Source organism: Podarcis melisellensis (genome assembly GCF_964234715.1).
Source record: "Podarcis melisellensis genome assembly, chromosome: 9".
NCBI classification, from domain to species: Eukaryota; Metazoa; Chordata; class Lepidosauria; order Squamata; family Lacertidae; genus Podarcis; species Podarcis melisellensis.
In genome coordinates this window covers 3,967,987-3,981,365 of record NC_138541.1, presented here as the reverse complement: position 1 = coordinate 3,981,365, position 13,379 = coordinate 3,967,987, and the positions used below count along the sequence as shown (strand labels likewise).

The following is a 13,379-nucleotide window of genomic DNA, read 5'->3' as shown; positions in this document are numbered from 1 at the left end:
TTTCTTCAGGAAGGTATATTTGAATACCTTTTTCATTTCATTATAAATCATCTCCCTGAATGTCTTAATCCTTGGACATGTCCACCAAAGGTGAAAGAATGTACCTTCAACGGAGCCCAGAAGAAATGCAAAGGTTGTTGTTGACTGGAATTCTTGAGCTATTCTGGGCTCTGGGCGCATCCAGAACATCTGAAGAAGAGCTATAGCCCAGGGGTGGAGCATCTGTTTTGAATGCTGTTTTGAATACATGCCCAAGTAAGGCTGGGAAAGATTCCCTGCCTGGAATGCTGGTGATCTGCTGCTGGTCATTGTAGACAATACTAATACTAATACTAATAACAACAATGGGATCTGCAAAGCATTTACAGCCTGGCAGCATAGGTTCTCTGACTGGCTGGGAGCCCTCCTGAGATGTGGGAGACTGACACTGTCTCTGTCTACCCATTTTTCAGACTGTTCGCAGTCAGGAAAGCGATGGGAAAATTATTGCTGTTTCCCAGTACGTTTCCGAGCATAATTCAAAGTGTTGGTGCTGACCTTGAAAGCCCTAAATGGCCTCGTTCCAGTAGACCTGAAGGAGCGTCTCCACCCCCATCGTTCTGCCTGGACACTGAGGTCCATCTCCAAGGGCCTTCTGACAGTTCCCTCCCTGCGAGAAGTGAGGTTACAGGGAACCAGGCAAAGTGCCTTCTCAGTGGTGACACCCTCCTGTCAGATGTCAAGGAAATAAACAGCTATCAGACTTTTAGAAGACATCTGAAGGCAGACCTGCTTAGGGAAGTTTTTAATATTTAATACTGTATAGTTTTAAACACTTGATTAGCGACCGCTAACATGAAAAGAATTATAAAAATAAAGACAACCCAATAATCCCTGCTTCCACAACACATTTTAAAAGGGCATTGGATGTCAATCAGCCAAAGGCCTGGTGAAAGAGGAATGTTTTTGCCTGGCGCCTAAAGGTGTACGGTGGGACCTCGGGTTACGAACTTAATTCGTTCTGGAGGTCCGTTCTTAACCTGAAACCATTCTTAACCTGAGGTACTTGTTGTTGTTGTTGTTATTTAGTCGTGTCCAAGTCTTCGTGACCCCATGGACTAGAGCCCACCAGGCGCTCCTGTCTTCCACTGCCTCCTGCAGTTTGGTCAGACTCATGCTGGTAGCTTCGAGAACACTGTCCAGTCATCCCGTCCTCTGTCGTCCCCTTCTCCTTGTGCCCTCCATCTTTCCCAACGTCAGGGTCTTCTCCAGGGAGTCTTCTCTTCTCATGAGGTGGCCAAAGTCTTGGAGCCTCAGCTTCAGGATCTGTCCTTCCAGTGAGCACTCAGGGCTGATTTCCCTCAGAATTGATCGGTTTGATCTTCTTGCAGTCCATGGGACTCTCCAGAGTCTTCTCCAGCACCATAATTCAAAAGCATCCATTCTTCAGCGATCAGCCTTCTTGATGGTCCAGCTCTCACTTCCATACATCACTACTGGGAAAACCAGAGCTTTAACTATACGGACCTTTGTTGGCAAGGTGATGTCTCTGAGGTACTACTTTAGCTAATGGGGCCTCCTGCTGCTGCTGCGCAATTTCCATTTTCATCCTGGGCCAAAGTTCTCAACCCGAGGTACTACTTCCGGGTTAGCGGAGTTTGTAACCCGAAGTGTTTGTAACCCGAAGCATTTGCAACCCGAGGTACCACTGTATAATGAAGGTGCCAGGTGAACTTCACTGGGGAGAACATTCCACAGACAGGGAGCCACTGCAGAGAAGGCCCCGTTCTCGTGTTGCCACCCTCCGGACCTCTCGAGGAGGAGGCACACAAAGAAGGGTCTCAGAGGATGATCTCACGGTCCAAGTAGGTTCATATGGTGAGAGGCGGTTCTTGAGGTGGAAAGGATGAGCATATCACAGCAGAGATCTCTGGAAAGGATGGCCGCGAAATGCATTGAAAAGTGCAGGCCCAAAAACTGATAGAGGAGTGGACTTGCGTGAAGGAATACATCAAAGAACATTGTTCTGGTATTGCTATAGCAATATGCAATGAATGAAACTTATAGAGTAAAAAATTTAAAAGAAATGGGTATAAGATGAGATAGTCAAAAATAATATTGATAACAGCGAAAAGAAGAAAAGAAACAAAGGTGGAGGGAATTAAAAATTTATGTATGTATGTTTAGTTTGTATGGGTTTTTTTGTAATCTAAGTTGAGAGGTGTATGTATCTATGTATAATAAATTTGTTCAGTGTTCTAGTTTGTGAGTATTGCATTTATCAATAAAAGTTTAAAAAAATAAAAATAAAAGAAAGAAAGAAGTGTCAAATGATTAACAGGAAGATGCACAAGCGCCCTGAGAGCAGATCAGAATGGGTGCTCCCTGCCATATAACCGCCCAGTGAAACAAATCAGAATGTATAGGAGAGCTGCATATTCCTACATTGCAGGGGGTTGGACTGGATCATCTTCAGGGTCCCTTCCAACTCCACAATTCTATAATTCTACGATTCTAGGAGCGCTCAGTCTAACCTACGCAAGCAAATCCAGATGTATGCTCAATAAACTGGTTGCCAGTTTCCTCCAGACCTTTGCTGGGTAAACAGCTCGGCTCCAGGCCTCCCTGCCTCCTTCTCCTTGCCCCACATCAGCCTGACTCCCTGGCTGCTGCCCTTACCTCCTCACTCCAGGCCCCCTTGGCTTCTCAGGGCAGGCCCCCACCCTGCCATTTGCCCGTGCCTCTGGACCGACGCTCCTGCGGAGCGGTCCCAGCACCCCGACTCAGCTCCGCCGAGAATCTCGCCTCGAGTCCTCCACACGCTTGGCTGCCTATGGCAGGGCCTTGACAGACAAGGACGCAGCTTGGGAGTCCCATCTGCTCAAATCCTTCTGGAGCAACCCAAAGCACACATTGTGATTTGATATTTTTTTTTTTTTGTAATAATAAAAAGAAAACAACCATCGGAGAGAGCACAGATTGTCCAAACTGTACCAGATGCTGAAAATAGAAAAAGTGTGATAACGCAATTGGGAGAAATCAAGTGATCATCACATGGCAGGCAAAGCCGAAAGCAAATGAAGCCGACAAATTAAGGCGGATCCCTGACCCGACCTGACCGCAGCCGAAGAAAATGACAATTTTGCAAATGGAACCACAGAACTGCTCGACGCAACCGCTTCAGGGTAGGGGGAAATGATTCTCCTGTTTTCCTTCTAGAGAATGGGGGCATGATCAGCCCAAGGGCCACATCTCCTCCTGGGCAATGTTCTGGGGGCCGCATGCTGGTGGTAGGCGGGGCTTCAGACACAAGTAGGTGGGGCCATGAATGTAAGCTTTGTGGGGTAGGCTGCTTTCTGCACATGCTCTCTCTCTCTCACCTTCCTCTGCCCAGGCAAGGAAGAGGCATGGTCAGAGATCAAGGACACACATTCCCAGGCAGTCAGAAGAGCTCTGGGTGCCCAGGATTCCTGAATGGAGAAAGCCCTATGGACGTCCTTGCATCACAACACATTCCTCTGGGCTTTAACTGAAGCACGGGGGCAAGGAAGTAAAGAACTTCTGGGAAATGATATATAATGAGATGAAAAAGATGTTGAAATATACATTCTTAAAAAAAACCAGAAGCATTTTTACTTGGCCAAGACATTAATAGGCAAGATGTTAAATTGTTCTTATATGCAACAACAGCGGCAAGAGTACTGTTAGCCCAGAAATGGAAGCAAGAAGAAATTCCGACGAAAGAAGAATGGCAGACGAAATGAATGGACTATGCAGAATTGGACAAAATGACAGGAAGGATTCGAAACCTGAGGGACCAGAGATTTACAGAAGATTGGAAGAAATATATGAATTATTTGAAGAGCAATTGCAATCAACAAATTACGCTAATAGGACTACAAGAAGTTTTGTGAGGAGGAATATACGAAGTGTTACAAAGTAGGAAAAGATAGAGATATTGGTTATGAGTTTGAAATGTAATAGGGAAAATGAGAAATGTATACTAAGAGATTGAATTGGAAAGTTTTTCGTAATAAGGTGAAATAAGAATTTGCAAGAATGGTTTGATTATAAATGAAAATATGAAGTAATATTATATGGGGACACATAATTAAGAGTAAGATAAGAGGGTATGAATTTGCTGAATAAATTTTTAAATGGAATACAAAGAGGGAGGTGAGAGGAAGTCAGGAAAATAAGTAAAAGAATGGTGAGAAACTGAAAGGAGGGATTTTTTATTTTTTTATTTTCTTCTTGTTTCTGTGTTGAATTTTTGGTTTTTGTATTTTTCTGGTGTTTATCTTTTTGTTGTTTCTGTAATCTTTTTTCTCGTTAAAATCTAATAAAATATTATTTATTAAAAAGAAAGTTTTCAGACAGGACTGATGGAAGTCAAAAAAATTAAATAAGATGTAAAAGTATGTTTAATTACTGTTGAAAATGGTATGTTAAAAAACTAATAAAATTATATATATATATATATATATATATATATATATATATATATATATATATATATATATTTGCTTTCGTAGATTTTCACGGGTACAGGAATGCAGGTTTTTGTGTCCTCGGGTGTCTTCCCGTGTAAAAGTTGGGGTGTCTAGGCGACGTTTCGACGAGGTCTCACTCGTCATCTTCAGGCTGGTGCTTTCGGCTTCTTGTTACTGGAACTCAAACACTGAGATCCTGCTCTGTTCCAGTAACAAGAAGCCGAAAGCACCAGCCTGAAGATGACGAGTGAGACCTCGTCGAAACGTCGCCTAGACACCCCAACTTTTACACGGGAAGACACCCGAGGACACCAAAACCTGCATATATATATATATATATATATGCTTTCGTAGATTTTCACGGGTACAGGAATGCAGGTTTTGGTGTCCTCGGGTGTCTTCCCGTGTAAAAGTTGGGGTGTCTAGGCGACGTTTCGACGAGGTCTCACTCGTCATCTTCAGGCTGGTGCTTTCGGCTTCTTGTTACTGGAACAGAGCAGGATCTCAGTGTTTGAGTTCCTATAAATACTGTTGAGGGGGTGTGGTGTATAGCCTCCAATGTTCTGGGCAGAGAGGAAGTTCCCAGGCTAGTGTGCCTTTTCTTCTTTTGTTCCTTAATTACTTGAGGGATATCTTGAGTGATTTCTTGAGTGATATCCTGAGTACCACTTAATGGCATGGCCCTCCTTCCTTATATCAAGGGCACTACAGATAAAATTAGCAAAATCCTCCATAAACACAATATCAAAACAGCCTTTTGCACCAACCAAAAAATAGCCAATATCCTCAGAAACCCCAAGGATAAAATCCAGTTGGAAAACCAAGGGGTCTATGAAATACCCTGCAAAGTCTGCCCAGCCACGTACATTGGACAAACAAACAGACGAATAAATGCACGTGTCGCAGAACACAAGAATGCCGTCAAAAAAGAAGAAAAAACTTCCTCTCTTTTCCAACACATGAAAGAAACAGGACACGAAATTAATTTTGCAGATTCCAAATTGCTCTTTAACATGGAACATCACCACAAGAGAATAATCATGGAAGCCATCGAGATAGAGAAACACCCTCACAACATGAACAAGCGTGACGACACATCCCGCTTGCCAGACATCTGGAAATTAGCCCTCCCCACAAAAACTGACACCAGATCCAGAGGCACACAGAACGCCATCACCAATCAACCACACCAGACCCAAACCCAGACCCTCTCCACAGATAAATTACAGACACCATCCAGTAGCCAAACCATGGTGGCACCTCCGGATGCTGCACCCCCCTGCAATCCCTACACAGATCTGGCTGACACAGGCCACAAAACCACAGCTCGCCCCTATACACGAAGCCAAGCCAGAGCACAACTAAGTGCAGTACAGCCATCTTCTCAGAAAAACTCTTCACAAAGTTCAAGAGGTCAAGACACAAAGACTTTAGCAACTAATCCACACCTAATGACCCACCTAAGTGGTACTCAGGATATCACTCAAGAAATCACTCAAGATATCCCTCAAGTAATTAAGGAACAAAAGAAGAAAAGGCACACTAGCCTGGGAACTTCCTCTCTGCCCAGAACATTGGAGGCTATACACCACACCCCCTCAACAGTATTTATAGGAACTCAAACACTGAGATCCTGCTCTGTTCCAGTAACAAGAAGCCGAAAGCACCAGCCTGAAGATGACGAGTGAGACCTCGTCGAAACGTCGCCTAGACACCCCAACTTTTACACGGGAAGACACCCGAGGACACCAAAACCTGCATATATATATATATATATATATATATATATATATATATATATATAAACATGGGGGCAATGAGAGGTTGAGGAAGGCAGACCAGCAGAGAGGTGGTGTGTAGAATGAAAGAAAGGATGCTCTCAAGGACCCCCTCAGTGGTGGGGGCTGTTCTTCCATTTCAGGAGATGGGACACTGACCCACTGACCTCTGGCTTCTCCTACCGTTGGTCTCTCTGCCACTGTCTGCCACTCAGCCAGCTCTGGCAGAGTGTGGCTTACTGGTAAGAGTGTCAGACTAGGACCTAGGAGAGCAAGATTCAAATCCCCACTCAGCCATGGAGCTCACTGAGTGTGACCTTGCAAGGGGGGGGGCAGTGGCTGCCTCTCAGCCTAACCCACCTCACAGGGGTGTTGTGAGGATAAAATGGGAAGGTGGGGAAGTATGTATGCCACCTTGAGCTTCCTGGAAGAAAGGCAGACTATTGGTGTAAATGATGATGATGATGTATTAGTAATAAAACTAATCTTTTAATGAGGGTGAAAGAGGAGAGCGCAAAATATGGTCTGAAGCTCAACATCAAAAAAATGAAGATCATGGCCACTGGTCCCATCACTTCCTGGCAAATAGAAGGGGAAGAAATGGAGGCAGTGAGAGATTTTACTTTCTTGGGCTCCATGATCACTGCAGATGGTGACAGCAGTCACAAAATTAAAAGACGCCTGCTCCTTGGGAGAAAGGCGATGGCAAACCTAGACAGCATCTTAAAAAGCAGAGACATCACCTTGCTGACAAAAGTCTGTATAGTTAAACCTAAGGTTTTCCTAGTAGTGATGTATGGAAGTGAGAGATGGACCATGAAGAAGAATTGATGCTTTTGAATTATGGTGCTGGAGGAGACTCTTGAGAGTCCCATGGACTGCAAGAAGATCCAACTTCTCCATTCTGAAGGAAATCAGCCCTGAGTGCTCACTGGAAGGACAGATCCTGAAGCTGAGGCTCCAGTACTTTGGCCACCTCATGAGAAGAGAAGACTCCCTGGAAAAGACCCTGATGTTGGGAAAGATGGAGGGCACAAGGAGAAGGGGACGACAGAGGACAAGATGGTGGGACAGTGTTCTCAAAACTACCAGCATGAGTTTGACCGAATTGCGGGAGGCAGTGGATGACAGGAGTGCCTGGCGTGCTCTGGTCCAGGGGGTCACGAAGAGTCGGACACAACTAAACAACAATAATACTAATATCATAGAATTGTCCATCTGAAAGGGATCGTGAAGGCCATCTAGTCCAACCCCCTGCAATGCAGGAATCTTTTTGTCCAACGTGGGGCACGAACCCACCACCCTGAGATTAAAAGGCTCATGCCTTACCAAGTGAGCTATCTCACAGATGAGTAACAGCTGCTTTCCGGCCTTAGGATGTCATGCTGTAGCGGAACCAGGGTCTCCTTTGCTCTGTTGGACTCCACGACTGCTAAAACAGGGTGGGTCCCTATAAATGGAAGAGGCCCCAGCAGAAAGAGGAGCCTGCTCCTGGGAAAGGGCTGCAGGACCTAATTGAAGTCCCAGCCCAAGGATGGCTGCTTGCTGCTGAAGCAACCTCTATGCTCAGCTCTTCACGGAGCTGTCCATGGTGCTAGCAGAGCCTTGTCTCTGCACTGCTGAGGCCAATCATCCAAATAGAAAACGTACCTACCTGAGATCATCTATAGAGGCTCTGCTCTGACTAGGGATGGGCGGATTGCGTTCAGTTCCCCCCATTTCTACCTCGGGTTGCATTTTATTAACTTGTTAAAAGTCCTCACGAAAAATCACCAGCAGTTCAGTGCAGTGGCGTAGCGTGGGGGTGCAGGGGGGGCCGGCCGCACTGGGCGCAACATCTGGGGGTTAGGGTTAGGGGGTGCAAATCCATGGGTTAGGGGGCGCAAATTCACGGGTTAGGGGGCGCAAATTACTTGCCTTGCCCCGGGTGTTGACAACCCACGCTACGCCACTGGTTCAGTGTGCGTTGTTCCTAAGATCCAGGTATTTGTACGCCATTTTGCCTTGCTTGCATGTCTTTGCAAGAATTTTCCCTTAATTATAATTATAATTCACACAGAGAGTGTGAATTAGGTAGGTTTTCAAAATTTGAACTGAAGGTCATTTTTCTCCTTTCCCTAGCTCAGAGTTCCCCCTCACCCTGGTGGGTGGCCACAAGAGACAGGGGCTTTTTAGTGGTGTCCCCCTCCAAAAAACCCTCTCCCTACAGAGCCTTGCCAAGCAACCACATTAATACATTTTCCGTGCCAGCAGGTCTTTTTCAATTCTCCCAGAATTCTAACACCATTTTATTTATTTAATATTAATCATCTGAGTCTCGGCTGTTACACGTGTGTGTTTTGCCCTGTGGTGCCTTTTGACTCTCTGCTGAGAGTCAATGGATTTTTAGTACTGTGCGGTAATAATAATAATAATAGTAATAATAATAATAATAATAATAATAATAATAATAATAATAATAATAATTAATAATAATAATAATTTATTTATACCCCGCCCATCTGGCTGAGTTTCCCCAGCCACTCTGGGCGGCTCCCAATCAAGTGTTTAAAACAATGCAGCATTAAATATTAAAAACTTCCCTGAACAGGGCTGCCTTCAGACAATCCTTATATATTATCTTTTTTATTTTCTATTACTATTATTTACTCATTTCTTACACCCACATACCACCTATTCCTCCAAGGAACTCAGAGTGGTGCGGGTGGTCCTCCCCTCTCCTCATTTAATCGCCGCAACAACCCTGCGAGGTAGTTTAAGCTGAGAGGCACTCTGGCGCTCTAACCGGTGCGCCATACTGCTGGGATTTATAAACCGCCTACGGTTGGAGAGGGTCGTGTGGGGAACCGGGCTGCAGAATTAAGAACCCACGTAGGTGGATCGGGACAATGGCCAACCACATGCCCAGTATGCCCAGTATGAGAAACCCGCCAGAAGGAGCCGAGGGCACAAGCGCCACTCTCCTCGCCCGCAGTTTCCAGCAACTGGTACTGTATTCAGAAGCAGAGCAGAGCCATCGTTGCATCTTTTGGGGGGCGATTCCTCGGCTGCAAATCTGCAGCGCGGGTTGGCGCTCAGTTCTGCAGTCGGTGCAATGCACGCGCAAATATATCGAGTGTGCGCGTCGAGTGACCTTGCGCCTGGGTGTGCAAGCTGGCACACACACACGCCCCTTTCGCTCCGGGGAGGGAGAAAAGGGACGCAAAGGGGGTGTTTTGCAAAACGCGGAGAGGTTCGCGCTGGCCCTGGTGGTGTGCCGGCTGCCTCTCTGCCCCCCCCCCCAAAAAAAACATGGGCGCTTGGCACAGGGCAGAGACAGAAGGGCAACGGCCCCCCTGGCATCGCAGCCCCGCAGCCAGACGGCGCAGGAGGGGCTGCCATGGAGCAGAGAGGCTGCTTCACAGTGCACAGCCAGCTGGGGTTAGGGGTGCTTGTTGAGTGGAAGGGGGGGCCCGGGAGCCGTGCCAAACCCCCCTCCCTCCCCACCCGCCTCTTGAGCAGCTGCAAACTCCTTCCTCCAGCCCAGAGAGACCCTTCCAGTTTGGCCTCCCGCATCTCCCCTCCTCCTCCTCCTCCTCTTCCTCCTCCTCCTCGCCCCCCCCGCACCCATTTCCACTCCCCCTCTCTTTTCTCTGTGGCTCCCTTGGAAATGGAGGCACGGAGATTGCAGTCAGCTGATGGGTGCTGCTGAGCTCAGGAAAAGCGTCCCCTCCTCCTCCTCTCTCTCCATCTCACCGCCTTCTCGGCCTCCCCAGCTCCGACAAAGGGTCTCGCTGTCGCTGGTTTCCCCCCCCCCCCCCCCACAAGGGGCGGTTGGGTCAGATTATCGTATCCCGCCTCCCCCCCACCGCCACCTCCTTGGAATTGGAGAGAGGTTTTTGGTCTGGCGCGCCTTCTCTCTCTCTCTCTGCCTCCTTCTAAAGGCACAGCAGATAAGAGCTGCTACCGCCCTCTCTGGGAAGGAAAGGGATTTCTCTCTCTCTCTCTCTCCTTTGCAGGACCCAGAACACAGGTATGGACTAAGCAGGAGAGACTGTGCGTCCCCGAGCTCCGTCTCCTCATCCAGGCGCCGCGTGCGAGGAGGGCAGCCAGGACACCTGGGCAGGTGTGCAGCCTCCGCAGACCATCTCCTGCGCCCGCTGCCATTACCTGCTCGCTCCAGGACCTGTGAAAACGGGGAGATCAGGCAGGCCAGCCCTGAAGGTAAGGCTCTCTCTCTCTCCCCACGGGCATGCTGTCAGGCTGATGTGCAAAATTCTCTGGGTTGGGGAAAAGCGAAGAGCGAGAAAGGATGCTTCTGCCTTGCCTTGCACAGCGGCGCACGTCTCCTTTCAATGTGGGTGGGTGTTTTTTATTTTCTCCCCCATCACGGAGCCTGTAAAATGAACAATTTTTCCAACGCTCGGGTTTCTGTGCCAGCCAGGTGTAGGGTTAAAAAGAAAAAACACCCACCCCACGCTGGGAGTAGGTTGGAAATGTCACACCGTGGCCTTTGGAGGAGCAGGCAAAAATAAGGAGGGGAGCGAATGTGTGGATCTCTGCTCCCCCATCCCCTGAAATCTTTCGCGTCTTTCCAGGCAGAATGGAAGGATGAAAAGCAAGGAGCAAATTCTAGAGGCGAGGATTGCAGAGGTTTTCTGTGTAGCTCTCCCCGCACAGACCATCCAATTAGCTGACAGTGACTCACAAAACAGAATTCAATACGGACTCCTTTAGTCTCTGCCGTAAGAGGTTCTATTATTCCAGTTTTCTTTTCTTCTCTCCCCCCACCCTTTCCCCTCTATCTGATGTAGCTGGAGAAAAGAAAAGAGCCCCCCCCCCGTCTCCCTCCCTCCCTCCCCCCCTCTTCTCCACTCTGCATGTGCAAATTTGCTATCGCAGTATCTCATAGTAACCGTTGCATGAAATCCAGATTGTCGGGAGTGTTATCCATAAGGCAGTTATGAATGCTCGGAGGTTGAGATCTTGCTTTCTGGAGATGCGCCGCCTCAGTTGTAGCTTTACAATCAGAGCCGCCGTGGATGCGGGCCAGCAAGGGTTAACTGGAATGATGGCTGAGTATTAATATTGCAACTAGAGGGTTTGCGAACTACTTTGGGGTCTGTAATGAGCCAGGCGAGAGAGTTTAAGAAGAGCCCTGTGGTTAAGTATGCAAAAAATATATATGGGCGATACGTTTTCAGAAATATTGTGGGAGGTTTGCAGGGTCACAGAAACTCCCCCTGTGAGCTATTTACTCAGGGAGCTATTTAATGCAAAACCGACCTTTGTCATGTTTGCATTCTGGTGTGTGTGTGGACGGGAGAACCAAGATTCCGAAGGAAATTTGCTAAGGAAGAATAAGCCTCCGTTTTCTAGCTAGAAAGGGCTGTAGATCGCTGGCAGAACAGCTGATTTGAATGCAGAAGGGCTGGGTTCAACCCCTGGAACCTCCAGGTGAGGCTGGGAGACTCTCCTGCCTGAAACCTTGGAGAGCAGCTGCCAGCCAGAGTGGACGGCACTGAATAAGGCAGACAAAGCAGATCCCCAGGTTCCTAGAGCTCACTATTTTGAATTGGAGAAGGCACCGTGCCATCTGTGACTTGTGCCAAGTGCTGTACAGTATGCAAAAGGGACATGGTCTTGCACACAGAGGCTTAGAGTTGAGCAAGTGCAAAGCCCATAGGAGGAATTCCTTTTGGCGGTTCTGCTTCCAATTTCCAAGCAGTGGATTTCTGTGGAAAGCCCAGCTCTGATTTCAGCATCAATGCTCTCAAATCCCATCTCAGTCGTAGTTGCGCTGCATCACGGGTTTCCTTGTTTAAGGGGCTGCAGAAACCATCAAAGGGGAAATGTGTGTTTTCAGTCACGGGAAAGAATGTCATTGGGCTCTAAAACACGAGAGAAACATTAGGAGACATTAAGGGAAATCCGGGTGAAGAATTCGTCCCTTTTGGATGGCAATTTTGCTCACTTCAAAGAAAGTGGTTTGGTGGGGAAAGAGTGAGGTGTCAGGAGAAAGAATGGGAAATTGCCAAATGGTGCTCATTCATGAAAGCAGGGGATTTTCGTGCTAGAGTTTTGAAGGGATGGAACCAGGGTCTGGGTTTTTTAAATCCTTATTTCAAAGGAAGGCGTTAATGTTCAAGGTATGTCATTGCTGCGCCCATGTTACAGATGAGGAACTGAGGCTGAGTGACAACATGCCCAAGTTGGCTACTCAACGTTTGAGCCAGAACCCTCTCCTCAAATACCCTCCAATTGCTCATTTCAAAGCAAAATCATTTAATACGGTATGCGATCAGGAAAACAATTGTTGTAAGGGCCTTCTTGGTAGTTGTGCCTGCCCCATGGAATGCCCTCCCACCAGATGTCAAAGAGATGGACAACTTTCAGAAGAAATCTGAAGGCAGCCCTGCATAGGGAAGCTCTTAATGTTTGATGTTTTGTTTTATATTCTGTTGGAAGCCAAAACAAAAAAAAAATCCTTCCAGTAGCACCTTAAAGACCAACTAAGTTAGTTCTTGGTATGAGCTTTCGTGTGCATGCACACTTCTTCAGATACACTGAAACAGAAGTTTCCAGACCCTTCTATATAGTGAGAAGGTGGGGAGGGGTATTACTCAGAAGGGTGGTGGGAATGGGTGATGGGCAGATAGCTGTGATGAGCCTGTTGACGACTCTTAATGACTGCAATAGGTCTTACAGGAAAAAGCAAGGGGTGAGAAGGTGAAAAATGGCTTTGTCATGTATAATGAGATAAGAATCCAAGGTCTTTGTTCAGGCCAGGTGTCTCCATGGTTTTAAGTTTGAGCAGCTTCTTAGAGAAAGTGTTGCATAGTTTTCTTGCATATTCAGTGGGATACGTGGATTGTAGAGGGTTCTTAATTCTAAGACCCTTGGGTATAATGTCCAGGTTCTTGCATTTAGTAAGAAAGAAGATATCAGTCTGTACCTGTGCAAGTTTCTTGGTGAGGTTGATGGACTTCCATTTCATGCGGCTCAATGTGGTGCCTTCTGTAACTGGAACTGTTGGAAGCCAAGTTAGGGTAACCCAGCCAGATGGGTGGGGTACAGGTAATAAATTGTTGTTGCTGTTGGTTTGGAGGGGAGGAAACCTCAGATAACAAATCTGTGATTGCTGGAGGCA

The 13,379-nt window shown here is 47.1% G+C and overlaps 1 protein-coding gene across 2 annotated transcripts in view; it reads left to right on the top strand.

Moving 5' to 3' along the window:
- FBXO41 (F-box protein 41) overlaps positions 1–13,379 on the top strand; it is a 107,584-nt gene that overhangs the window by 30,794 nt on the left and 63,411 nt on the right. Inside the window, exon 1 of one of the 2 annotated variants that reach the window (XM_081924932.1) lies at positions 9,848–10,453. The exons of the other annotated variant lie outside the window; for it this stretch is intronic. The gene's annotated coding sequence lies outside the window, so the exon portion shown is untranslated. Of the gene's footprint in view, positions 1–9,847; positions 10,454–13,379 lie in introns of those variants that run through there. 2 annotated transcript variants of the gene reach the window in all.